Source organism: Chenopodium quinoa, unplaced genomic scaffold (genome assembly GCF_001683475.1).
Source record: "Chenopodium quinoa cultivar QQ74 unplaced genomic scaffold, ASM168347v1, whole genome shotgun sequence".
Taxonomy (NCBI): Eukaryota; Viridiplantae; Streptophyta; class Magnoliopsida; order Caryophyllales; family Amaranthaceae; genus Chenopodium; species Chenopodium quinoa.
The window spans coordinates 2,245,646-2,270,953 of NW_018744304.1; the positions used below are offsets into that span (position 1 = coordinate 2,245,646).

General features: G+C 41.3%; 1 pseudogene; it reads right to left on the bottom strand.

The window, feature by feature from the left end:
- Nucleotides 1–18,815: 18,815 nt before the first annotated feature.
- LOC110695630 lies at nt 18,816–22,679 on the bottom strand (annotated as a pseudogene).
- Nucleotides 22,680–25,308: the final 2,629 nt, after the last annotated feature.

Here is a 25,308-nt window from a genome sequence, read left to right on the forward strand (position 1 = left end):
TAAATTCACTTCCAGAACCCAGGGGCAATGCAGCCTTACGCCATGAGATATATCGTCTGACGAGAGCTTAGAGTAAAATAGTGCACAAGAAGCCCCTAAAGGTAGGGGTCTTTGTGTTACGAAAGATGGAAGCAGTTGGTAGGGCCAACGAACAGGGAAAGCTGAATCCTAACTGGGATGGCCCCTACCGAATCTAAGAGGAAGTAGGAGGCGGCACCTACCGCCTGGAAACACCAGACGGCAGACAGTTAGCCAGAACTTGGAATGTAGACAACTTTAAAAAGTACTACTTCTGAGATTTTGTAATTATTTGTGAACATATTAATAAAATTTTGCAATTTATTTCAATTATTGTACAAGTCTCCTCAGTGAAGAAGGCCGCCTGTGCAAAACACAGTCGGCCATTTTTCCTAGCAATCTGTTCTTTTCTGATCTACCTAATGAGCCTACAGGCTAGATGATCAAACTAAGGAACATGGCCAAATGATCTTTTTCAAATTAAATTAATAAGTCTGTCCCAAAGCTAGAGCAGGTGTTCGGCGACATCCATCCGAATGAATTTGTCGCAGAGAGCATCTCCCATTTGGGTGGCACATTGCTCTATAAACCTAAAACAAGCGGCCCAACCGAGTGATCACATGACAACCTTGTAGCCGTTTGACCAGAGACAAAGATAAACGTACCGCTTCCAAAATAAGCGGTAGACAGTTCAAATCCGAGTCAGAAACCGCCTGTCATTACTTGGGATAAATTCAGTTAATAGCTAAGCAAAACTTGGTGATGGAGACTGGGTTACCCAATATTAACTCATAGTACCTCAATCTAATACGGAACCTAAAAGGTATGAGAACCCCGCCTGTTTTTTTGGAAAACAGAGGTACTCAACCACTATTCCTACTAGTTTGACTATACTAAAGCTACCACTTGTAACCCAACAGGTGGAGCTACTTCGGCTGGACATCCCGTTTGACGCCTGCTTCTATGCAGCTACCCTAGCTAATGGTCAGCTAACAAAACGAACTAAGTACCCAACTTAGTATATTGAAGTTCATATGAAGAACCATGCGGCCAAAGCCGCCTGTTTTCTTCTTTCCAGTCAAATCCAAATTAGCGCCTGGCAAACTTAAGACGGAACCTAAGCGGTGCGAACCACGCCGTCTGTTTTTAGCAAACAAACGACATTCGGCCCCTATTCCACTTAGTTGCAAAACAACGGACGGCCATATCCGACTGTTTCTTTTGATTACTCAAGAACATTTGACAGATTGATAAATATAACAAGTTCATAGTTAAATTTAAAATTGGAATCTAAAAGGTATGAACGAGACAGCCTGCTTTTTTGCAAATAGACGACATTCGACCATTGTTCCAAATTTTGCTAAATATCATAAAGCTACGTTGGCTAAAAAAGTTCAGATTGGCGCTTGTTTTATTTAAGCGCCAAAGAGACGGACTATACTAGTACCAAGCCAAGGTTCGTTAAGAACTTTGTTAAGGCCGAGAGCCGAGATATGCTTGGTGTTCATCTGGTGATGGCCGACTGCCGCTTTGTTTGGGGCAATCACCATAGTGATTGATTGACCTAGAATTAGTAATACCGACAAAGTATCAAAAATTCTAAGTCAATCAACTCACCTTTAAAAACCAAGCGCCAGTAGCCAAGGGGCAAGAATAGTCGGTATATAATGCATTCATGAAAGCAAGAAGCAAGCTACCTAGACTTAGCAAAATTTACAAAATTCTAGAACTCCAAAATTTGAAAAATGCCATAAACAGCCGAATGATTAAAATAAACAGACGACAAAATGACCGACTGAAAATGTTGAAGTTAACATTTGTATATGAACCCTGACCCCTTGGTCGGGTTTATATACAAAACAAACGGCACGCAGGCCGAAGAAAAGTTGACATTAAAAATTGAATTTAAGCAGCTGGAGAAGGACTTTTTGTGTTGGCCGCCGCTATAGGGTTTCGTAGTGACCCGACACTACGCGGAAGGAAACCCACCAAGATCTGCCCCTTAATTAAAGCAATTAACAAGCATAATAAACTTAATCAAACAAGATTAAGAACAAGAATTATACCTTTGACGCGTGCTTCTCTCCCAAAGAGCTCTTACTTCAAAATCCCGAAAAGACAAGATCTCCGACTGATCGTCCCTCGACCCGACCCGAGCGTCCTAAGTCTTGAAAGTTAGTCAAGACCCGGACAAAATAACTATGAGTTTTACGAATCAAAGGTTTACTCTTTCTTAGAGTTGCCTTTTTAATTCCACTCAAGGTTGTTCATTTCCCAATACCCAAGCTTGGTATTTATAGGGAAATGAACCCTTGAACTTCATTCCCCAACCAATGAGGGAGAATGAATAATTTTGCTAATTAATTTATTTCTAAAATAAATTAATAAATAAATCTAATCACAATGCAACAAGTGTCAAGGGGAGAGAGAGAGTTAGGTGAGGACCATGTACCTTGGGGGGGACCATTGCCTTGCTCCCCAAGGCATGGCTCTAAGCCTTGGTCCCCACTCTCCTGACAAAACCGCCTCAAGCATGCTGTTGGGATGGAAGCCAGTTGGCACTGCCAGCATGCCCAGCCTAGCTAGCACCAGCCCACCAGCAGCCTTCGCATCCCAGCCAGGCATTGCTGCTTGGTGTTGGGTGATGCTTGGCGCTTGTGCGTGCCAGTGCTAGGTGTTGGTGCGTGCTGGCTCTGGTGCTGCCCCTGGCATCCCACGCACCACACGCATCCACGCTTCACCCTTCGCACATGCTCGCACACCCAGCATGCGTGCAGTCAGCGAGCCACGCATGCTGGCCCCCTTTGCCTCGCACACCACGCACATACCTTCGCAGCATCTCTCGCACATGCACTAGCCACGCACCATGCGCACTAGTCATGCACAGGGTGCATTGGCCCTCGCACCACACGCATGCCCACGCATCACACAGCAGCCTTGGTGCGTGGTGATGTTGGGCTGTTGTGCGTGGCCTAGCACTATGCTGGCGCTCAGGCCCTCGCATATGCATGGTGCGATGCTTGGTGCTGCCATGCGAAGGCTAGCACACAAGCCATCACACATGCAGCGCCAATGCTAGGCAGGCACCCATGCTAGCACTTAGTGCCTGCGATGGTGCTGCCATGCCAGGCACGCACGCACGCAGCACCCAATGACTACGATGGTGCGCCTGGTGCCTGCGATGGGTTGCTAGGTGCGCCTATTGCTTGCGATAGGCTTCCAGGCCGCGCCTAGGCTGCGATAGTGCCTAGCACACCATGGTGCGCCTAGCACACACATGGTGCGCCTAGGCTTGCGATGAGCTAGCCTAGCCTAGCTACGGCTACGCTCATACTTGTTGCTTGTGCCGGATACGCTCATACTTGTTGCTTGTGCCGGCTACGCTCATACTTGTTGCTTGTGATCTTGCGACGCTCGGTCTCGACGCCCTAGGCTCGATTTCCGACGTCTGTATTCGTAAAACTCTGCTGACTCATTAAATCCTTTCGGATTAATTCGTCCTTTCAGATCGGTGATTTGATTGGGTTCGACCCGAAGGGTTCAGTTAAGATTATGCTGTAACATCAATAGTACATTGATATTACTGATCGAAAGCGGCCTCCACCTAGGCATTCCGATCACTTGACCTTTCTGAAGAATTAGATCTGTAATGATTCTGAACCCTCTATCGGAAGAATACACTTGTTGGAAGGACACCATTCCTTTTAATCTCCCACTTGTCCTTCCGGACAAGTGTGCATACAGTGTATAGCTCATTTCCTATGTCACTTAATGTTTCTTCGTGAACTATAAGATAAGATTCCTTGTCATCCTTATTACGTTCAGAAGTGTTTCTCGATCTCCGAGTTCGACTATCAATAAGCAGATGATTTCTAAAATCCATCTGAGCACGACCATGCATTTTCACAGTCTCGCTCTTCGAGCGGCCTTGTAAACAACAAAACATTTTTCCCTATTGTTAGTAGGGGGACAATCCCAGTCTTGTATTGTAAGTTCTTCTTACTAAGAGGACATAGTCTCCTGAGTGTTCCCGTTATGATCCCCAATTACGGCAGACGTTTGGAAACATCAAAGAGTCTAGTACTCTAACAAGAAAACTTCACAATACTCATGGTCGGAGGAAACAAATTCCGATAGTCATAATGAGAAATGTACTTATGACAAAATTTTAATTTTCTTAAAGTACTCTCATAGGTCTTATCCAGTACAGTTCCAAACTGTGCCTGTGCAAAAGATTTATGACCGTCACGTCCTCGCAGCATAAGAAACGGTGCTGTAAATCATACTACACACTAATCTATGGCGGTCATCAATCGTCCATCTTTTAGATGACCTCGATTAGGAACAATTTTCGATTTAATATATAATGTTCACTTAACAGGTGTTTCTTTACCCAAGACATGGTCTTGATACCATGTTTTGAATATTTCCGTAAATCGAATAGACTCATTATTTAATTCTAAACCACAATTAAATAGTAATGGAGTGAGTGATAATTTTGCACAAAAATCATACTACACACTAATCTATGGCGGTCATCAATCGTCCATCTTTTAGATGACCTCGATTAGGAACAATTTTCGATTTAATATATAATGTTCACTTAACAGGTGTTTCTTTACCCAAGACATGGTCTTGATACCATGTTTTGAATATTTCCGTAAATCGAATAGACTCATTATTTAATTCTAAACCACAATTAAATAGTAATGGAGTGAGTGATAATTTTGCACAAAAATTAATTACTCCATTAATGAATGGTTTTAATATAGTGTCTTACATTAAATATCCTATTTAATTAAAACACATGTACAGGGAATTTCAAAGCCAGTCTCCAACATGCTTGATTCCCATCGCCTCAATGTGCTTGTTGTGTTTCACTTGAGGCAGCGGTTTAGTCAAAGGATTGGCTACATTATCATCCGCGCCAATCTTACAAATTCTGATTTCACCTTCGGATTTCCATTCCTTATCATGTGAAATCGCCTTTGCACGTGTTTGACCTTCTGGTGCTCTCTCGACTCCCTGGCCTGAGCGGTAGCTCCATTGTTATCACAATAAAGGTCTATCGGCCCCTTGATTGAGGGTACAACACCAAGTTTGCTAATGAACTTGCGAATCCAAACAACTTCCTTGGCAGCTTTTGAAGCGGCTAAGTACTCGGCTTCAGTTGTAGAGTCTGCAGTGGTGCTCTGCTTGGCACTCTTCTAGCTAAACGCTCCTCCATTCAGACAGAATATGTACCCCGACTGTGACTTGAAGTCGTCTCTGTCAATCTGGAAGCTAGCGTCGGTGTAACCTTCAACAACCAGTTCTTTGTGGCCTCCATACACCAAGAATTTATCATTGTTCCTTTTCAAGTAATTAAGGATGTTCTTGGCCACAGTCCAATGCGCCTCTCCTGGGTTCGATTGGTATCGACTCGTTGCGCTCAAGGCATACGATACATCTGGCCTTGTACATATCATGGCATACATGATCGATCCGATTAGCGAAGCATATGGGATCTGATTCATTCTTTCTCGCTCAACAGGTGTTTGTGGACAATGTTTCTTGCTGAGAGTTATGCCATGGGACATGGGTAAATGCCCTCTTTTAGCATTCTCCATGTTGAATCGAGCCAGTACCTTATCAATGTAAGTACTCTGGCTTAATCTAATCATCCTCTTAGATCTATCCCTGTAGATCTTGATGCCCAATATGTACTGTGCCTCTCCTAAGTTATTCATTGAAAAGCACTTTCCCGACCAGCCCTTTACGGACTCCAACAATTTTGTGTTGTTTCCAATGAGAAGTATGTCATCGACATACAGGACTAGGAATGCAATATCACTCCCACTGACCTTCTTGTATACACAAGATTCATCTGGATTCTTGATAAAACCAAACTTGCTAATGGCTTCGTCAAATCGCAGATTCCAACTTTTGCTTGCTTGCTTTAGTCCATAAATGGACTTCTTCAGCTCGCAAACTCTTCCAGCGTTGCCTGGATCGAAAAAACCTTATGGCTGTGTCATATACACAGTTTCTTCCAAAATTCCATTAAGGAAGGCGGTTTTGACATCCATTTGCCATATTTCGTAATCGTAATATGCAGCAATCGTTAAGATGATCCGGACGGATTTTAGCATTGCAACTGGTGAAAAAGTTTCATCATAGTCAATCCCGTGGACTTGTCTATAACCTTTTGCCACCAGTCTAGCTTTGTATATTGATACATTTCCATCCTTGTCTATCTTCACTTTGAAGATCCATTTGCAACCAATGGGTGTATAACCCTCGGGCAAATTCACCAAGTCCCAGACTTGATTTTCAGACATGGAGTCCATCTCGGATTTCATGGCCACTTGCCATTTTTCAGAGTCGGGGCTCGTCATAGCTTGCTTGTATGTCGCCGGCTCATCACCATCCATGACTAGGATGTCCTGATCATCGGTTAAGACGATACCGAGGTATCTGTCTGGTTGAGATCTTTGCCGTTGCGACGTACGTAGGGTAATCGGTTGAGCATTTACATTGTCTGTTTGATTCTGACCAATCTTCTTAGATGCTTTCAAAGTATCTAGATTGTCAGTTTTGTCAGGTTGACATTGTTGCTCGTCCTCTCGAACTTCGTCGAGTTCGATTTTCCTCCCACTTGTCATTTTGGAAAGGTGATCCTTCTCCAAAAAGACATCATCACGAGCAACAAAAACTTTGTTCTCGGATTTATTGTAGAAGTAATACCCTTTGGTTTCTTTTGGGTATCCCACAAAGAAACACTTATCCGATTTGGGGTGAAGTTTGTCCGAAATTAATCGCTTGACATATGCTTCGCATCCCCAAATCTTGAGAAAAGACAAACTAGGAGGTTTCTTAGTCCATAATTCATATGGAGTCTTTTCAACAGCTTTTGACGGAGCTCTATTCAGTGTTAGTGCTGCAGTTTGTAGCGCATGTCATTAGAAAGAGATAGGGAGTTCACTAAGACCCATCATTGATCGAACCATGTCTAACAAGCTCCGATTCCTCCGTTCGAACACTCCGTTCCATTGAGGAGTTCCGGGAGGTGTCAACTCTGAAAGAATGCCATTTTCTTTCAAGTGATCGTCGAATTCATGGCTCAAATATTCACCACCTTGATCCGATCGAAGTGTTTTAATTTTCTTGCCAAGCTGATTTTCAACTTCTTTCTGAAATTCTTTGAATTTCTCAAAGGATTGAGATTTATTCGACATTAAGTAGACATAGCCATATCTACTATAATCGTCGGTGAAAGTGATGAAATATTGGTAACCTTGTCTTGCGGGTGTGCTCATTGGTCTACATACATCCGTGTGTATTAGACCTAATAAGTCACTTGCCCTTTCTCCCAACTTGGAGATCGGCTGTTTTATCATCTTGCCTAATAAGCATCCTTCGGAATTTTCAAATGACTCTAAGTTGAATGATTCAAGAACACCTTCTTGAAGAAGTTTCTTGATGCGTTTGATGTTAATATGCCCAAGACGAAAATGCCACAAGTAGGTTTGATTCGACTCGATGGTCTTAGCTAGTGGTATCAACTTTTGTCTAATTATATGTAAAACATGCAATTTAATTGAACATAAATTTGTAAGACAAACTTGAAACAACTATTGTCAAAGTCTTACATCCAAAATTCCCAGGTGTCCAACACCGTGGATCATAGTATGTTCAAAGGGCATGATGAAAAACTAGAATTAGTTTAATTACATATCATAGAAAAAATAGTGCATGCAAGCATGACCGAAAAACCATCTTCGTCGTCTTCTTGCTCTTGCACCAACACTTGATAAGCTTCTCACTTGGTCCCTAAAAAGGCAACATTAAGTGAGTTATACTTGGTATCTAATACCTATGATAAGCTTAATTTACAAGTGTTAAGGAAGATACCTGAGGCGGATGCTCCATTCCTCTCCTCCTCTTCCCGAAAGAGCTTGCATTCTCTCTTGAAGTGGCCTTGCCCGCCACAGTAGAAGCAATGCATCTTAGCCTTAACCTTGAGATCCCTCCTTCTTGACGGTCTTTTGGTTGCCCCAAATGAGTTGGCCCGGTGAAGTAGCTCCACCACATTCTTCAAGGAATGTGTCTCCTTTGATTCAGAAATATATGCCTTTAGCGCATCATATCCTGAGTGGAGTGAAGTGAGCAAAATATGACCATCCATTCCATCTTCTAGTGGAATTCCAAGGAGTTTCATGTGCTTGAAGATCTTAGTCATTCTTGCCACATGGGGTCGGAAGGGCATACCCGGTCTCAACTTAGTGTTGCAGACTGTAGACCAAAGATGGTACCTCTCTTTCGCAAGACAACCTTGATCCGATGGCTTTACATTCATGTCCGTAAGTGACCTAGTCACTTCAAACAAGAGTCCATCATTGTTGTCGTTGAAACTCTTAGAGAATCTCACACCGAAAACATCCCTTAGTCCTCCAAGGAACAAGTGCGGGAAAGAGAATGGAAGTTTTTCTTTCCATTCTTCCGGGATGGAGTTAGCCATGAGTTGTGACACTAATTTGCAGTCTTTCGACCATGCACAATAAGTTTCGTCACTTAAGAGGGTCTTGGAACAGAGGGTTGGGAGGGAAGTATCTAGAACATACTCTTTGGAACAACTCCGGAGAGTTCTCCTGAGTTCTTCTTCCCATTCATTAAGGTTTGTTAAGTTAAGCTTGATAGCTAACTTTTCGGGGAGTGTCGGGCACCTTTGGTTTTTGTTTGAGTTACTTGCAGACATGATTCTACAATTGAAAGAATTTGAAGTGAAAAACAATTCATACATCAATAAGTTGAAATTTAAAACGTTCTTGCATATATTCAATCTTATTGAGCATTTTATCCACGCATTTTAAAAATGGTCCCTTATGGGCGAGAATAAAATGATTCCGAGATCCCAAATATCAAGAAATGGTTAAGCATGCTTTAGCTTGTCTTAATCATTAAATATCTTAAGGTAAGCAATCCAATTACTAATATCTCTAAGCTACTCTCGGTTTGATAAAATGTCGCATCTAATACATCCTTGACATTTTATCTCTTTTTCCATGACATCTATGGACTCCTTACTGATATCGTTGAGCTTAACCAAGACAACTTGTATACCTAGTATACCTTACGTTCCTAGGGAAGTAGTGATGCCTCGCTTTGGCGTAATCCATCACGTACGCGCATTAGTTCGGTAAGTGTTGTTCTTGGAACGACAAAATTTTAGCTCAATATTATCAAGGGACCTAGGGTTTCTATGTTGGTTGATTTAAGTGAACTTTACTAATCGTCGCAACATAATGGAATCCTAGACATGCATCTAGAAATCATATATAATAACAATATATAAGGCATAAAAATAGATGCATTTGGCAACTAGCATGACCCCTTGAAATCTTCAATTTCCATGGGTCTTCATCTTGGCTCGTCTTTGTCAAAACGCCGTCTTGAGACATCTTGGCCAAAATGAAATAAAAGGAGCTAGCTAGAACGACTAAGATTAATCTAATAGTACAAAAATACTTAACGGTTCGCAGACCGTATTTAGATTTACAAAAATACATAACGGAACGCAGTCCGTATTTTCTATCCTAGTCGGGCCCCACTAGTTGCCATTTTCAAAGAACCTGTTTTGAAAACAATCTTCCATTCACCCATTCACTATTTGTGAATGGCCCATGCAATTTTACGAAATACATAATTAAACACGCAAAACTAGTAACTAACTTAGGTGGTTAATCCAATTAACGCACCTAATTAAAACTGATCAAAGTGGTTTAATCCATTATTTCTAAACGCAAAATGCTAATGCACTTAATTAAGCTCCCACTAAATTCCGCATCCGTACTTAATTAATCCGATTAATTAACTAGGCATAACCCATAATTTTGTCAAAATTTTGCAAGATCGAAAATCGAGGTTTTTAGCCTCGTTAAAATAATTATTTAAAATTATTAAAACGGCAAAAATTGTCGCAAAATCATAGCTTAACTTAAGCAAAATTCCCCACACAAGCATTAGATGGATGCGCACCATGGTTGCTAGGCAGCTCATGTGCTGCACTTGCTGTGCTGTGTGCCAGCATCCACGCCCAGCATGGAATGCTGCGCCAGCCAGCACTAGCAGCTCGCTACGCATGCTAGCTTGCTAACTGGTGCCTGGAAGCGTCTGGCAGGCTGGCTAGAGCTTGCTGCCTCGCTGCCCAGCAGCACGCACAAGCCATTCTAGCAGCCCTGCCATGCACGCAACACCATGGCAGCACACCACTCCCAATGCCACATAGCAGCCACGCGCATTGGTGCAATGCCCTTGAGTACACCATAGGCAGCCACATGTGGGCTGCTAGGCAGCCCGGCTAGCCTTGGTGACGCTTGCGGTTTTGCATCGATTTGCGTGCCAATTCTCGGAATTTAATTCCGATTTGTGTGTGACAATAAATAATTCCAAATTACATTTTAGAATTAATTTGAGGGAAAATAAAATAAAATAAAATTAAGTCCTACTTAAATAAAATTTATTTTATTGGTGCACAAGCCTAAATTTATCCAAAATTTCAATTTGAACAAAATTAGGTCTAACTTTATGCTTAAAATAAAATGAGCTATGTCCAAAATTAATCTTGCCAATATGCAAATTAATAATGGATTTAACAAATGGGAGTTGGAAAAATAAATTAACCATCCAATGATAAAAATTTTCCAACTTGCATACTTGTGTAAAATACCAAGATTACATCTTCCAATATGAAGATTAATTAAATTTTACTCACAAGTAATTGAACTTAATGGATTTTAATCAACCAAACATGAAAAAATCCAAACTTTGTTCAACATGGATTTTAGACCTTTAAAGATTAGAACTTTAACATTATTTGGGAACTTAAAATACAAAATCAAAACAAGTTTTCACACTTTATTGCAATTTATTTGCAAAATTTGTGAAAAATAAGTTTATGTGAAAAATGGTATATCAACTTAAGCACTAATAAAAACTCCATTATTATGCTCAAGGATATTTTAAAACCAGTAGATTAGTGATGAAAATGTGCATTTAATCTAACCTTGTAATGCTTGCATTAATCAAGGCTTAAAAAGAATTAAAATTTTCGTTGAAAAACGAAAAACCCAGAAAAATTGGGTTTCTTGTTCGAATTTGGCTTCTGGACAGCCCAAAAAGGGTTAAATCTGTTCCAGAATATCGATTCCACCCAAAAATCACTATTTTTGAGCCAAAATCTGGGTTCGACAGCCAAATCGAAAATAAAATCTAGTTTTATTAATTAAAACGAGCATCTAATCTAATTAGAAGAACATGAACCAGAAAATTAAATTCTTTTAAAACACCTTAATTAAAAGATAATTACAAAAATTAAAAGGAGCGTGGCTCCGATACCGCTGTAGGGTTTCGTAGTGACCCGACACTACGCGGAAGGAAACCCACTAAGACCCGCCCCTTAATTAAAGCAATTAACAAGCATAATAAACTTAATCAAACAAGATTAAGAACAAGAATTATACCTTTGACGCGTGCTTCGCTCCCAAAGAGCTCTTACTTCAAAATCCCGAAAAGACGAGATCTCCGACGGATCGTACCCTCGACCCGACCCGAGCGTCCTAAGTCTTGAAGGTTAGTCAAGACCCGGACAAAATAACTATGAGTTTTACAAATCAAAGGTTTACTCTTTCTTAGAGTTGCCTTTTTAATTCCACTCAAGGTTGTTCATTTCCCAATAACCAATCTTGGTATTTGTAGGGAAATGAACCCTTGAACTTCATTCCCCAACCAATGTGGGAGAATGAATAATTTTGCTAATTAATTTATTTCTAAAATAAATTAATAAATAAATCTAATCACAATGCAACAAGTGTCAAGGGGAGAGAGAGAGTTAGGTGAGGACCATTTACCTTAGGGGGGACCATTGCCTTGCTCCCCAATGCATGGCTCTAAGCCTTGGTCCCCACTCTCCTCACAAAACCGCCTCAAGCATGCTGCTGGGCTGGCAGCCAGCTGGCACTGCCAGCATGCCCAGCCTAGCTAGCACCAACCCACCAGCAGCCTTCGTATCCCAGCCAGGCCGTGCTGCTTGGTGTTGGGCGATGCTTGGCGCTCGTGCGTGCCAGTGCTAGGCACTGGTGCGTGCTGGCTCTGGTGCTGCCCCTGGCATCCCACGCCACCACACGCATCCACGCTTCACCCTTCGCACATGCTCGCACACCCAGCATGCGTGCTGCTAGCGAGCCACGCATGCTCGCCCCCTTTGCCTCGCACACCACACACATACCTTCGCAGCATCTCTCGCACACGCACTAGCCACGCACCATGCGCACTAGTCATGCACAGCGTGCATTGGCCCTCGCACCACACGCATGCCCACGCATCACACAGCAGCCTTGGTGCGTGGTGATGCTGGGCTGCTGTGCGTGGCCTAGCACTATGCTGGCGCTCTGGCCCTCGCATATGCATGGTGCGATGCTTGGTGCTGCCATGCGAAGGCTAGCACACAAGCCAGCACACATGTAGCGCCAATGCTAGGCAGGCACTTATACTAGCACTTGGTCCCTGCGATGGTGCTGCCATGCCAGGCACGCACGCACGCAGCACCCAGTGCCTGCGATGGTGCGCCTGGTGCCTTCGAATTGGTCAGTACAAATGGCGAACTGGCTCCCCTACTTTTCATAGATGGTATCAGGGAAGAGGGCCGCCCAAGTCATCATCATGATGACGTTTGTGTCGGCATCCTTGAGAGGACCGAGCTCAGCCTTGAGGTCTATCACGGACTTCTCCAGCTCTAGGATCTTTTTCTTGGACGCCTCTAAATCTTTCTTCACCTGCAACGTGGCGTTTTCCTGGTAATACAGTATGTCAGTTGTCAGAATCTCGTTTTGAGTTATCTGGAACATAGCTTTATCAAAATCAGAGCAGGCCATGGCCTTTGCAGCTTTTACCTTGTTGTTTTTCTCGGTGATGGGCTTGCGGAGACCATATACTCGCCGCATAGACTGCAGCCGGCCAGAAAATTGTCGTCACTTATAAGGGACCAGGCGAATGTTTAAAATAAAAATGGAGAACTTTATACTTAAGTTTACCTCGGCGAGGAGATCCAGGATGGCTTCAAGGTTAAGGGTGGCGACTCCCTTAACAGAATTCCTGTCCTCAGTAGGGATGGCCTTCAGCATGGCCTTGGCCATCTGGACAAGGTCCGGCTCTTGAGGTGCGTCTGCAAAGAGAACTGATTAAGTGTGAGGCATAAAAACATACAGCAAGCCACCTGGAATCAGAGAAGTCGGTTCTTTGATCAAACTTTGGAAATTTGAGCAAGTTATACCTGTGGCCATCTCCTTTTCCCTTGGGGGTCGGTTGCTCCCGGGGGTGGCTGGAGTCCTCACCCCACTTCGAGGAGTCCTACCCTGCCTTATAGCCGACTGTCTCCTGGCACTGCCAGGAGTCGGCACTTCCCCAGCCGTCTGTTTTTGACGTTTAGGGTCCGGCTGAGCTGAGCAGGAAGGTCTGACAGTGTTGCACTGCAACAAAACAATGAATCAAAAACAGGCAACAAAAAGTGATTGCCAAATTAAAAAGAAGGGAAATTGTATCGAGTAAAGAAGCTCACCCTAGGCGCATGTTTGGCAGACGACTCCTCTATAGACCGTTTGCCAAGAACGGCTGTGCGGAGTTGGGCGGCTATCTTTTTGGAGGCCGAGATCTTTTCCATTGCTTTATCTGCAAAAGATTAATTAGATGGTTAGACACAAAAATAAATCAAGTCTATCAAGACATGCTAAACAGTCGGTCCTCTACCTCTCGGCATCTCTTCACTAAGCCCGCAGGCGGCCAGGTACTTCCTATCGTATAACCATTTATACTTTGGGATGTAATTTTGAGAGAGTAACTTCCTCACCCCTGTTTTGGGGTTTGCTTGTATGTACACTTTGAAGAGCCCTCTATCTAGGACCTCTTCCTTAGCTTGACGAAGGACAGGCGGCAGGTCCGATCCGCCTGTTAGGAAGGGTGGATCCCTGTTCCACCTATTGTATTTTTTTTTTCTTAACCTTGTTAGGGTTGGAGACTATGTAGAAGGTGTTCCTCCAATCCTTCCACTTGTTCTCCTTCCCCATCGTCATCATATAGCCTTTATGGCTAGAAATTTGATACCAGCCGGTACCGCTTGTTTTGGGGGTCTGGCTGAGGTAATTCATGTGAGCAAAAGCTTTAAAGCTTGGATCTACCCCATACATCTCGCAGCTGGAAACATAGCCCAAGATGTTGAACCATGAATTTGGGGCCAGTTGCCAGAGACCTAGCTAGTACCCATCCAAAATCCTCCCTACAGCCACATGTAGAGGAAATCTTAAGCCAGCTTTGATGGCCGCCTCATAGCAGCCAAAACACTTGTCCCTATAGCTGGACGACTCTGGCCAGACTCCCGTATCCTCAGCAACCGGCACAGTTAGATTGTAACCATGTCCCATCCCATGGTAAGCCCTAAAGCTCCTTATTTCTTCAGACATGGCCTTGCGCCTGCCTTTGGGAACATGGCAGAAGTAGGGAGTGCACGTTTCCCTTCGGGTGGCAGCCGGCTCTGCCCATCTCTCCCTTTTTTTCAACCTTATGGCTCTCTCACGCTGTATGTAGCCGAGAGTGTTTTTCCTCTAAGTCATCAGAGTGCCGACTGGTGGTGCTTGGTTAAGAGTCGTCCTCCGAGGTCTCGGACAAGACAGCCGCCTGCCCGGACAGGTCAATGAGGAGAGGTTCATTGACAAGAGGTTCATTCTGAACCTCCTCCCTTGATTCCCCTAAAATGGAATCACTAGGGGTGCTAGGGACGCCAGGCGGCACGTCCGAGATCTCGCTTGTGGGCACATAAAATGAGTAGCCGTCTGAATTTGTAATCCTGGCCGTTCTCTTTGTTCTGGCCATGGTGTCCTGCACAGACACATAGAGAGTCGGGCTCTCGGCAGTTCGCAAAGGATGGTCTAGCATGGGGCAGGCGGCACTCCTAGTTCTAGATTCAGCCGTCCCCGGTGACCGGCTGATCACTAACCTAGGTCGTGCCGGGTGCTTTTGGGCTACCATTTTTTAAAACAGAAAAAACAAAGAGAAAGTGAACAAGGAAACAGGCAGTTACCTTAAGAAATGGAGAAGTCTTGGAACCCTTGAAAAACACCTGAAGAAGCAGGCGGTAAAAAACAAGCGGCAACAGTCCAAAGAGTTAGAGCAGACGTCCAAAATCCTGTCTTAAAATTTCTAGATTGTCTAAATGATTTGGACACCCTCTATTTATAGGGGGAGAATTTCAAGGGTCACTTAAAAAAAAATTTGGTTAAAACCGTTCTCCAATCATGGTGTGACAATTGTCACAGGTGCCACTTGTCATGCCACGTCACCCCTATGAGGGGTAAATGATTAGGGGATTTTCCCCCCGCCACGTGGACCAATGATATCCTGCCACGTGTCATCCACATGGATTAATCAGAATCTGCCACGTGTCACCTTGTGAGAGGTCCAAAGTGGACCAATTAGGTCATGACACTTGGCAGGCAGAATTGCCAACTGAGCAAGTGGCGTCCTACGGCCCAATATTCCAGGCAAAGCCCAATCAGCCAAAGGTTTACTAAAACCTAGTATTAGGCACGTTTTCCAAAATCTTATAAAAGGAAGATGTCCCCCTCCTTGGAACATGTATTCAGAAAATTACATACACATTAACTCTACATCAAAGTAAGTTAGAACCCTAACACCCCAAACTGAGCAATTACACATTGTAGATCCTCTTTTGAAAATCCGAGAGAGACCTTTTACTTTCCGCACTTATTCCTTAAAACACGTTCTAACTTGATCGTTGGAGGCGGAGCTCCCACCCACCGGAGTCTCCGTTGTTTTGCAGGTACAAGCATCCAGAGGTCAGTCTTGGAATTGTAACTCTCCCTAAGGACATAAAAAAAACCCCGAAATAGTTTTAATTGCAGAATTATTCCCAATATTATTCCATTCATGTGACCTTCTAGCTCAACTAGTTTCACCGAGTCTTGCTAAACTGTTTGCTATGTGATACGGTTGAAAGTTGAAAGGAATGGTGTCCATCCAACAAGTGTATTATTCTGATAGAGGGCTAAGAATTATCAGGAAGCTAATTCTTCAGTGAGATGAAGTGATCGGAATTCCTGGGTGGAGGCCGCTTCCGATTTGTAATATTATTGAACAATTAATATTACAGCTTTGTCTTGACTGAACCCTTCGGGTCAAACCCAAACGAACTGCCAATATGAACCCACGAATCAATCCGAAGGATTTGATGAGTCACTAGAGTATTACGAACACAGACGTCGGATATCGAGCCTAGGGCGTCGAGACCGAGCGTCGCTAAATCAACAAGCAACAAGTTTGTGCAAAGCCGTAGCATCACATTGACCTAGCCATGTGGTTGCTAGGCTACCTCGAGCTAGCACAGCACCATCGCAGCACCATGGTGTGCGTGTGTGCGTGCATCGCTAGCACAGCACCATCGCAGCATGCCTCGCATTGCTAGGCGCTTGCGTGTGTGCGTGCATCGCTAGCACTAGGCGCACAACATGCCTCGCATTGCCAGGCGCTTGCGTGTGTGTGCCTTTGCATAGCAGCACGCTGTGCTTGCTTGCGTGTGAGCGTGCCTTCTAATGGCAGCACCAAGGAGCAGTAGCGAGCTTGAGGCCTCGCCCAGCACTAGCAGCCCAGCGCTCAGCATTGTTGTGCGCCCAACAGCATGCGTGGCTCGCTAGCAGCAACCATGTGCTGGGGCGTGCTGGCAGGGGCAGGCTGGCTGTGCTAGCTAGCAAGCAAGGCAGGCTGCCAGCCATGCCTTTTCCTTGATGCCGGTATGGAGAAGTGGGGACCAATGCTTAGAGCAAAGCCTTAGGGAGCAACTCAATGGTCCCCTCCTTTGGTTATGGTCCTCACCTAACCTCTCCTCTCCTCATGCCACTTGTTGATTGTTGATTGTTGATTGCATTATTTTATAATTTATTTTTGATTTAAATAAATTAGTTGGAAAATGCAACTATCCCACATTAATCATGAATGGGAGTGCAAGTTGCATTTCCCTATAAATAACCCATGATTGGGCATTTGGAAATCAACTTGAGTGGAACTCAAAAAGGCATCTCTTATTATTGAGAACACCTTTAAGTTCGTAAAACTCTAGTTTTATATTTGGTCAAGTCTCGACTAACCCTCGAGACGAAGATCGTTCGGGTCGGGTTGTGGTACGAGTCGTTGGAGGCCGTCACGCTTGTGAGGCTTTAAGCTTCGAAGTAAGAGCTCGGTTTACGAGCGAAGCACGCTTCAAGGGTATTACTTCTTTATCCCTTCTCTTAATTATTGTTTAATTATGTTTATGCGTGGTTTATTGCTTTAATTATTGGGGCGGGTCTTGGGCGGGTTTCTCTTCCGCATAGCGTTGGACGCTACGAAACTCAATAAAAGTCTCTACTAGAGTCTTTATTGTTTGACTTATCATTAGCCTAGCTTATACTTAGTTCAAACATTTACTTAGTTTTATAGATATGGGTTGAAAGCCTTTCAAAGTCCTTCATATTAAACACGGGAAATTCCTCTACTCGTTTAAAAATTTCATTAAGTCCATCCAATAGATCTTAATTCCCACTATGTACTAAGTATCGCCTTTTGCTTGGTCCATTGTCAAAAATCCTTTCAAATCTAAGCATTTAGCATTTGATAGTCATTTCACAATAGAGTTCGTAAACTTCTTGTTGGACCATAATAGATTGACTCTTGCTCCCACTAAACTTCTTGTTCATAAGAATTTCTATGATTATCCATAAGCCACACCTTTTATTAACTTTATGAGAATACATGTTCCAATTCCTACATATAATGCTTCACTTAATCCCACAAGTGATTTCTTGAGCTTGCTTTCAAATCTAGTATGATTTAGAATTACAAAACCCTTAGACTACTTCCATAATCTCTTCCAAAATCCAATTTCAGGAAGGCGGTTTTGTTATCTATTTTTTCATATTTCTTATGCGCAATATTGCTAGAATAATCACGAAAAGACTTAAGCGTTCCGATTGGTGAATAGGTTTTTATTAAAATCAACGCCGTGAATTAATTGTATCCTTTTCAACCAATCTAGCTTTGTATGCTTATGCATTTCCATATTCGTCAGTTTTCTCATTGAAAACTTATTCGCGATTGATGGGTCTTTCACCCTTTATGCAAATGAATCAAGTTCCAAAATTGATTTACAAACATGGAGTCTATTTCAGATTTTATGGCCTCTAACCATTATTCGGAATTTGGATTCATCGTAGCTAATTTACAAGACACTATTCCTTCACCATCCAATCGTAAATAGTATGCTTGTAAGTTTTAGGTTTGACACTTAATAGAAATTTAAAGAATTCAATCTAACACTAGACGAAAAAGGTAATTTGGCACCGGTTCAAACCCCCCCTAAGGCACCGGTTTTGAACCGTTGAGGATTTGAGGGATGCCAAATCCTCAAAAATTTGGCACCGGTTTCGAACCGGTGCCAACTAAAGGCTTTGGCTCCGGTTAACCGGCGCCAACTTCAAAGGCGCGATTTTTTTTATTATTATCAACACTATTGGCACCGGTTTTAAGCAAGAACCGGTGCAAAAACCCCCACTTTAGGCACCGGTTCTTGCTTTAAACCGGTGCCAAAAGTCTCAAAAAAAATTTAAAAAAAACTTTTGGCACCAGTTCTGGTCCAAACTGGTGCTAGAAATATCCCAAAAAAATAAAAAATAAAATTTTTTTTTTTTTTGCATTTTTTTCACTTAAATTGATATAGAAACATTAACATATATATAAAGTTACATATTTTCATTAAAGAATGCTGTAATATTACAATTTTCGTCCAAAAAAAATTAAATAATATTATAACCTCGCAGCCCACCAAAACAGCAACACCAAACCACACCACTACTGTACAGCATCCTAACCAGCAGCCCAACCAGTGCAGAGCAAGCACCAGTAGGTCCCTGAAGAACAGCAGTCAGACAGCACCAGCTGAGCAGAAAGCTTCAAAGATCAGCCTATAAAACCAAGCACTCAGCAACACAGAATCAGAGCAAAGCAAATTAGCAAAACCGCAACTGAAAAACTGACCAGACCAAACGCAAACAGCATCATAGCAATCTGTATCGGAAAGATGAGCACAAGGTAACAACACATTATAACAATGACAAAGAAGCACCTGAACATCAGAAGGAATGTTCCTACATTTCACTAGGGACACCACTAAGTTAGCACTTGATTAATTTATGCTATGCATAGCAACTAACTACAGTAAAAACAATCATCCTGTTATGTACCAGTGTCTCTTTGAGGGATAATTATAGGGTCATTTGCTTTAAGCTTGCTTACATGGGTTAGGAGCAAAAAAGAATTCAGGCTTCTAACATGAAATATCTCTAGTCTGTTCAGTTTGAAAGTATTTTAGGTATCAAATTAGAAGTAGTTTGTAGGTGGTTTCAGTAGTATTTCTGTTACACTGTCATAGTTTAAAAAAAAAAATAAAAAATCTTAACCTCAGTGATCTCATGCAGCATGTTTGAAATGCAAGCTGATTGGATAATTGCTAAAGATATTCTAAAAATTCCAGACTTTCAATGAAATAGTCCAATCACTCCGGAAAAATGGAACAAACCTCATTGCTTATATCCCAAGTCATTTTGGCATAAGTAGACTCTTGAGCAACTGCATGCTTAGCTGTACATCAGCTTCCTCTTCTTATCGTCTATTATCCTGCAACAGCAACCTGCCTTTTTTTTTAAACGAGAAAGAATGATAAATTACGACAAAACTTACATAACAAACAACAAACTGTGCTCACAAAAAGAATGGTCTTATTGATCACTGGTATCTCACCTTTTCCACAACTCAGGCAAAAACTGTAGCCACTATATCATCCCTTCTGTTCAACTTTTTTTTTCAGCAGAGTTGGAAAGGAACAACATACAACAGGCTAGATTTCTTCTAAGTCCCCCAACACAAACAAACAGCGATAAAGGTTGAGAAGTTCACAAGTATTTGCATTTGTAGACTCTGCTAAGGAAACCCCGGTGAAGGAATTTCTGCAAATAAAGAGCACAGCTGTTGAGCTCGAAACAGAAAAAAAAAAAATTATGACTTCTGTTCAAGGGTCACATCCATAATGCCAATGGCAGATTAAGGTACGTAGTGCTCATCCGTGTCCACCTCCTCAATTTCCTGAACATAGTCGAAAGTCATTACCAATATTAACCAAAAGAGGAGGAAGAAAAATTGTGTATCCTTAAAAGTAGATAAACACATCAGTTGGAATAGAATGTTTACCTAGACAACCTCCTTTCCCTTAGTAACTCGTCCAAAACAGTAATTTTTTATTTAGATCGGGAATAGGTGCTGTTGTTATATAGAGCCAAATCCTTTGCGATCGTGCTTTGAATTGGAGGTTCCAAGCATAAAAGTCTCGTGCTTAACACTGCAAACAAATGACATTTTGTGTATAACTGTGCAAGAACAACAATAACAAAAAAACCTCAAACACACATTGATGGATTTAAAGCGAGTATACCTTCTATCAAGCTGGCTGTAATGCTTCCCCTTGAGGGTTCATTGTTCAGCAGGTCCTATACTGTGGATATCCCCTGCCTGTATCACATAATGCTTTATCACACGGTGAAATTGCATCCCTTTGAAAGATGCAGAACATCAGTGACAAAAAGAGTGAAAAACTGAAAGAACGTTTTCTACTGTATAAAAGTCCACACAAGAATATGATCTATCCAGTTTTATACCCACTAAAATTACTAGAAACTAGTTGATTCTGTCCTAATATATTCTCGAGACAGGTCTCTTGTGGCGCATGTTTTTGCTGCATCCGTTCTTGAACAGAGTTGTGCCCCAGCCTCGTAGATGTAGTCACGGCACCTGAATTCAACATTTTCCGAAATTCAAAACTGAACTCGCTAAGCTATATTCTATTTAAAACGTAAATACTTGAAAAGAAATGATATTGATGCAAACATAAACAAGAAAAAGCAAGGCAGAAAACATACCTACAGATTTTGTCTCAATATTATTGACTCCTATTCTCTCATGAGGCATGCTTCTTTCCCTACCAACAGCCTTCACACAAAACAAATAAATACAATTATGACATAAATTGTATGTTTGATGGATTACTTGATTTTGTTTAAGCAATTTAGATTTACCTGAGGAGGATTGCGAGGTTAATAAGGGTGAAAATTAGCAGGCATACATGATTCAAGGCCGAAAGACATGGCTTCTGAATTAATAATGCTGGGCCTAGGAACAGTGGCTAAGGAAGGCCTTACTGAGGATGTACATTGGTTAGGCAGATTTAATGTAGTATTTGATGTTTCTGGTATAGTATTAAGTGCAGTAGTCATGTTCATGTCATAAGAACCACTGGCATCATAAAAATCAATCCCCATTTGAGAAAGCTGAGAAGGGTGCAAAATCCCTTGTCCTCCAGGCAGACACATCGGGTGCAAACTCACTCCATTCCTCATTGATAGCATCTAATATTTCATTAACAATAAGATTTGTAGAAAGTGAGTACCAGTACTCTATAAGTGAATCAAAATCACTCCACAATAATGCTCAAATTACTAATTGTGATAGAAAGAACACAAAAAAATGATGTTGATAACCTAGCTAAGATAATCTATCTAGCAAACAAATAGTCTGTATAGGAGCCTAATAGGAGTGTAGTATCTTATTATCCATATATATTGTTCTACATTAAATGCATTCGAATACATACAATTTGGCTATGATCTCAAGCTTAAATGATTTAAATTATATGAAGATAAAAAATAATCTATCTCCTAATCAAGCCTAGGTAATGATTTTCAGAAGGAGTTAAAAGTTCAATGTATCAACAAGTTTTTCCACACACCCAAGTCAAGAACCAAACATCAATAATACTAAACAAACACACAAACTCAAGAATAAAGAGAACAACGAGAGCCTGAAGAAGATGAAGCCAACGATTTTAGTCTTCAACAAATTGTGCAAATTGAAACTAAGTTAGTCTTTCTTCCGCTGCTGCAAAATTTGTCACCACCACCGCCAAACAAAACCCTAAAAAACACCTCAAATTTAAAAACAAACAAAACCCTAAGATCGAATGCAACTAAAAAAGAAGAAAGAGGGAAACCTTAATTGATGGAGCACAACTGAAGAACTCCACAATGAAATCGGGGAAGGGGTGCATAGGTCGCAATAAGGCTCGTAACTGAGTTCTCCTACTTATTTTGTTCGAAAAAAATAGAAATAAAACCAGAACCTTAAAATTACGAAATTGAAAACCAAATCAACGACAAACCCTAGATTGCGAAGGAATTCGGTAGATTAAGAAGACCACATTACCTCGAAGCTGCTTCAATGGAGGTGAGAAAGCTCAGAATCGGCTTCAATGGAGAATATAGAGCACGAGTTCAATGGAGGCCAGAGATATGGAGAGAGAAGGAGGTGCTGCTTCAATGGAGTGAGAAAGCTCGTAAACCACTTTAATGGAGAGAGAGCGAGCTGCTTCAATGGAATGGAGTTCGGGAATAATGAAGAAGAAACGCGCGTTGTTGAATATGAAGAAGAACGACGTATTGAATGAAGAAGAAACAAAATCCGGGTTTTTTATTAAAAAAAAATGACACCGGTTTGAACTGGTGCTAATTACCATAGTTGGCACCGGTTCTCCTTAAACCGGTGCCAACTCTATCCCATAATTTTATTTTTTATTTTTTTTTTTGTAAAAAAAATTCAGTTGGCACCGGTTTGAACCGGCTATTTAAATGGTTGGCACCGATTTAAGTTAGAACCGGTGCCAACTCTAAACATTTTTTAACTCCTGCTCATTTTTTTTGGCACCGGTTTTCAAGAACCGGTGCCATAGGGGGGTGCCTATTTAGTTTTTTCTACTAGTGTAAGCCTTTGGTGAATTCTATACCTATACGGGGTAATTGCATCAAACACTGAGTTTTAAGGTGCTTTTAAAGCCCTTTGATTATATTGATCTTACTCCACCGCTTCTAAAGTTTTGTGAGTATTGAATTCTCAATTAAGGCACTTGTAAAGTCCTTTGAGTATTCTTGATCAATCATTCTCATGAAGCCCTTCTAAAGTCTTCGGAGATTCTCAGTTCTAGTTTGTTGCTAATTTCAATGGTCATCGAGTTCATTTTCCTCCCACTTGTCGTTTTGGAAATGTGTTACTTTCAAGAAAGACACCACTTAGAGCAACAAATATTATGTTCTTAATCAGGTTGTGGAAGTAATGCCCGTAGTCTTACTTGAATGCTTACAAAGAGACATGTATATTGTCTTTGGGTAAAAGTTCGTTGTGAAACTAACAGTTAGCTCCTTCTCGAGCTACCTTAGCCCTTATTGAGCTACTTAGCTCCCACTTAGTCAATGAACTCCCACTAAGCTAAAAGCCCTACACATATACTTGAAAAGACGCTAGAAACTATTTTTATCCACAACTGAATATGGTGTCCTTTCTTAGCTTAGACACTTTTGTTTAGTGTAACACTAGTCATTTGTTCAAGTCTTTACGAACTTTATAGGAAGGGATGTGATCTATCATCATTCGACTCATTTCCAAATGGCATCGAGGTCTCCGTCAAGACATACTATATTCTTTGTGGAGCTCATTATGAAATTTCAATTTCATAAGTTTGATATGATCACTTTTGGCTCAAGCAAACATCATTCGATCTAATCTAAATGTTTTGATATCTTGCCAAATCGATTCTATACTTCACTGAACATTTGAGCTACTCAAGGTCTAGTTTGTTCATATTTGATAAATGTAGCCACATTCTTTCAAATTCTTGTGAGACGTTGAAGTTATGGAATCCTCTTTAGCTTTTGGAGTCAATTGTCTATGCCAAGCATAATAGTTCCTTTCTTTGTCAATTTCAACAAGTAAGACTTGTTTGTCTTAGAACGATTCCAAATTGATCAACTATCAAGAGTCTATCAAATAGAGCCTTGAGTACGTTCTTGTCGATGTGACATTGCTAAATATGCTTGGAACACAAATCATGTCCATGACTTGAACCTTGTGAGTTTTCATGTTAGGGAAATGTTTGTTTATAATCTAGCATTTTTGACTCATGGCTCAGACCACCATGCCATTCAAATAAAACCCGCAACTATTGCTCTTTTACTTTGAATGTGAGTCTTTCCGTGTGTAAACCGATCGTTTGCTAATTATGGAACACAATAACCATTATTCGTTCCAACCTTGGCTTAAAAGGACTTTAAACAAAACAAATGACCTTACAACTGATGTAGCACTACTTGCTTCATTCTAAGCTTGTCTTCATTGGTTTGAGGTCACTTTTAAAGTGGAACACTCAAGCAGTATCCAATACTTGTGAAGATAACGAATTGCTAAGTTAACCATACTAACATGAACTCATGCGTAGAAAAGGAATCTTATTCCTTTCCTTTTTTCCATGTTTCCTATATTTATTATCATACACCATCTTATAACTTTAAGAACCATTTCTTTAAGTGCTTTGACCTTTATACTTTGTTAGGCATAATTAAGAATCTAATGCGCCATGAAACAAAGTTCCATCTTTTCCTTCAATTCGTACTTGAATTGCTACATCAATGAGTCCTACTCATTTGTATATGAAGCATAAAGATATGTTGGTTGTCAACTATTGAAAATTTGAGTTTTTCAACTCAATATTTCATGTTCATCAAAACTACCCAGAATTTTGATTACATGATATCCAACCATCCTTTCGGACTTAAGTCATAAAAGTCAATTATGAGAGGTTGTATTTTAGAAATGCCTTTCCATTCTTTGAGAACCATTCTCAAAAGATTTCCTTTACCAATCATTGAAAACAATATAATTTGATTTAGAATTCTACAAATATAAGTGCAAAGTATAACCATTTATCAAGTTCATAACATAATAAGTTTGAAATTCAAAGCATACTTGCAAACTTTCAATCTTATTACGCGTCCTATCCACGCATTAAAATTATCCCTTTTAGGCGAGAATAAAACGATTCCAAGATCCCAAAATCAAAAAGTGAATAAGCATGCTTTAGCTTGTCTTAACACTTAATATCTTAAGGTAAACAATCCAATTGCTGATAGCTCCAAGCTACTCTTGGTTCGATAAAACTTCGCATCTAATGCTTCCTTGACATTTTATCTCCATTGCCACGACATCTAAGGACTCCTTACTGATATCGTTGAGCTTAACCAAGACGACTTGTATACCTAGTATACCTTACGTTTCTAGGAA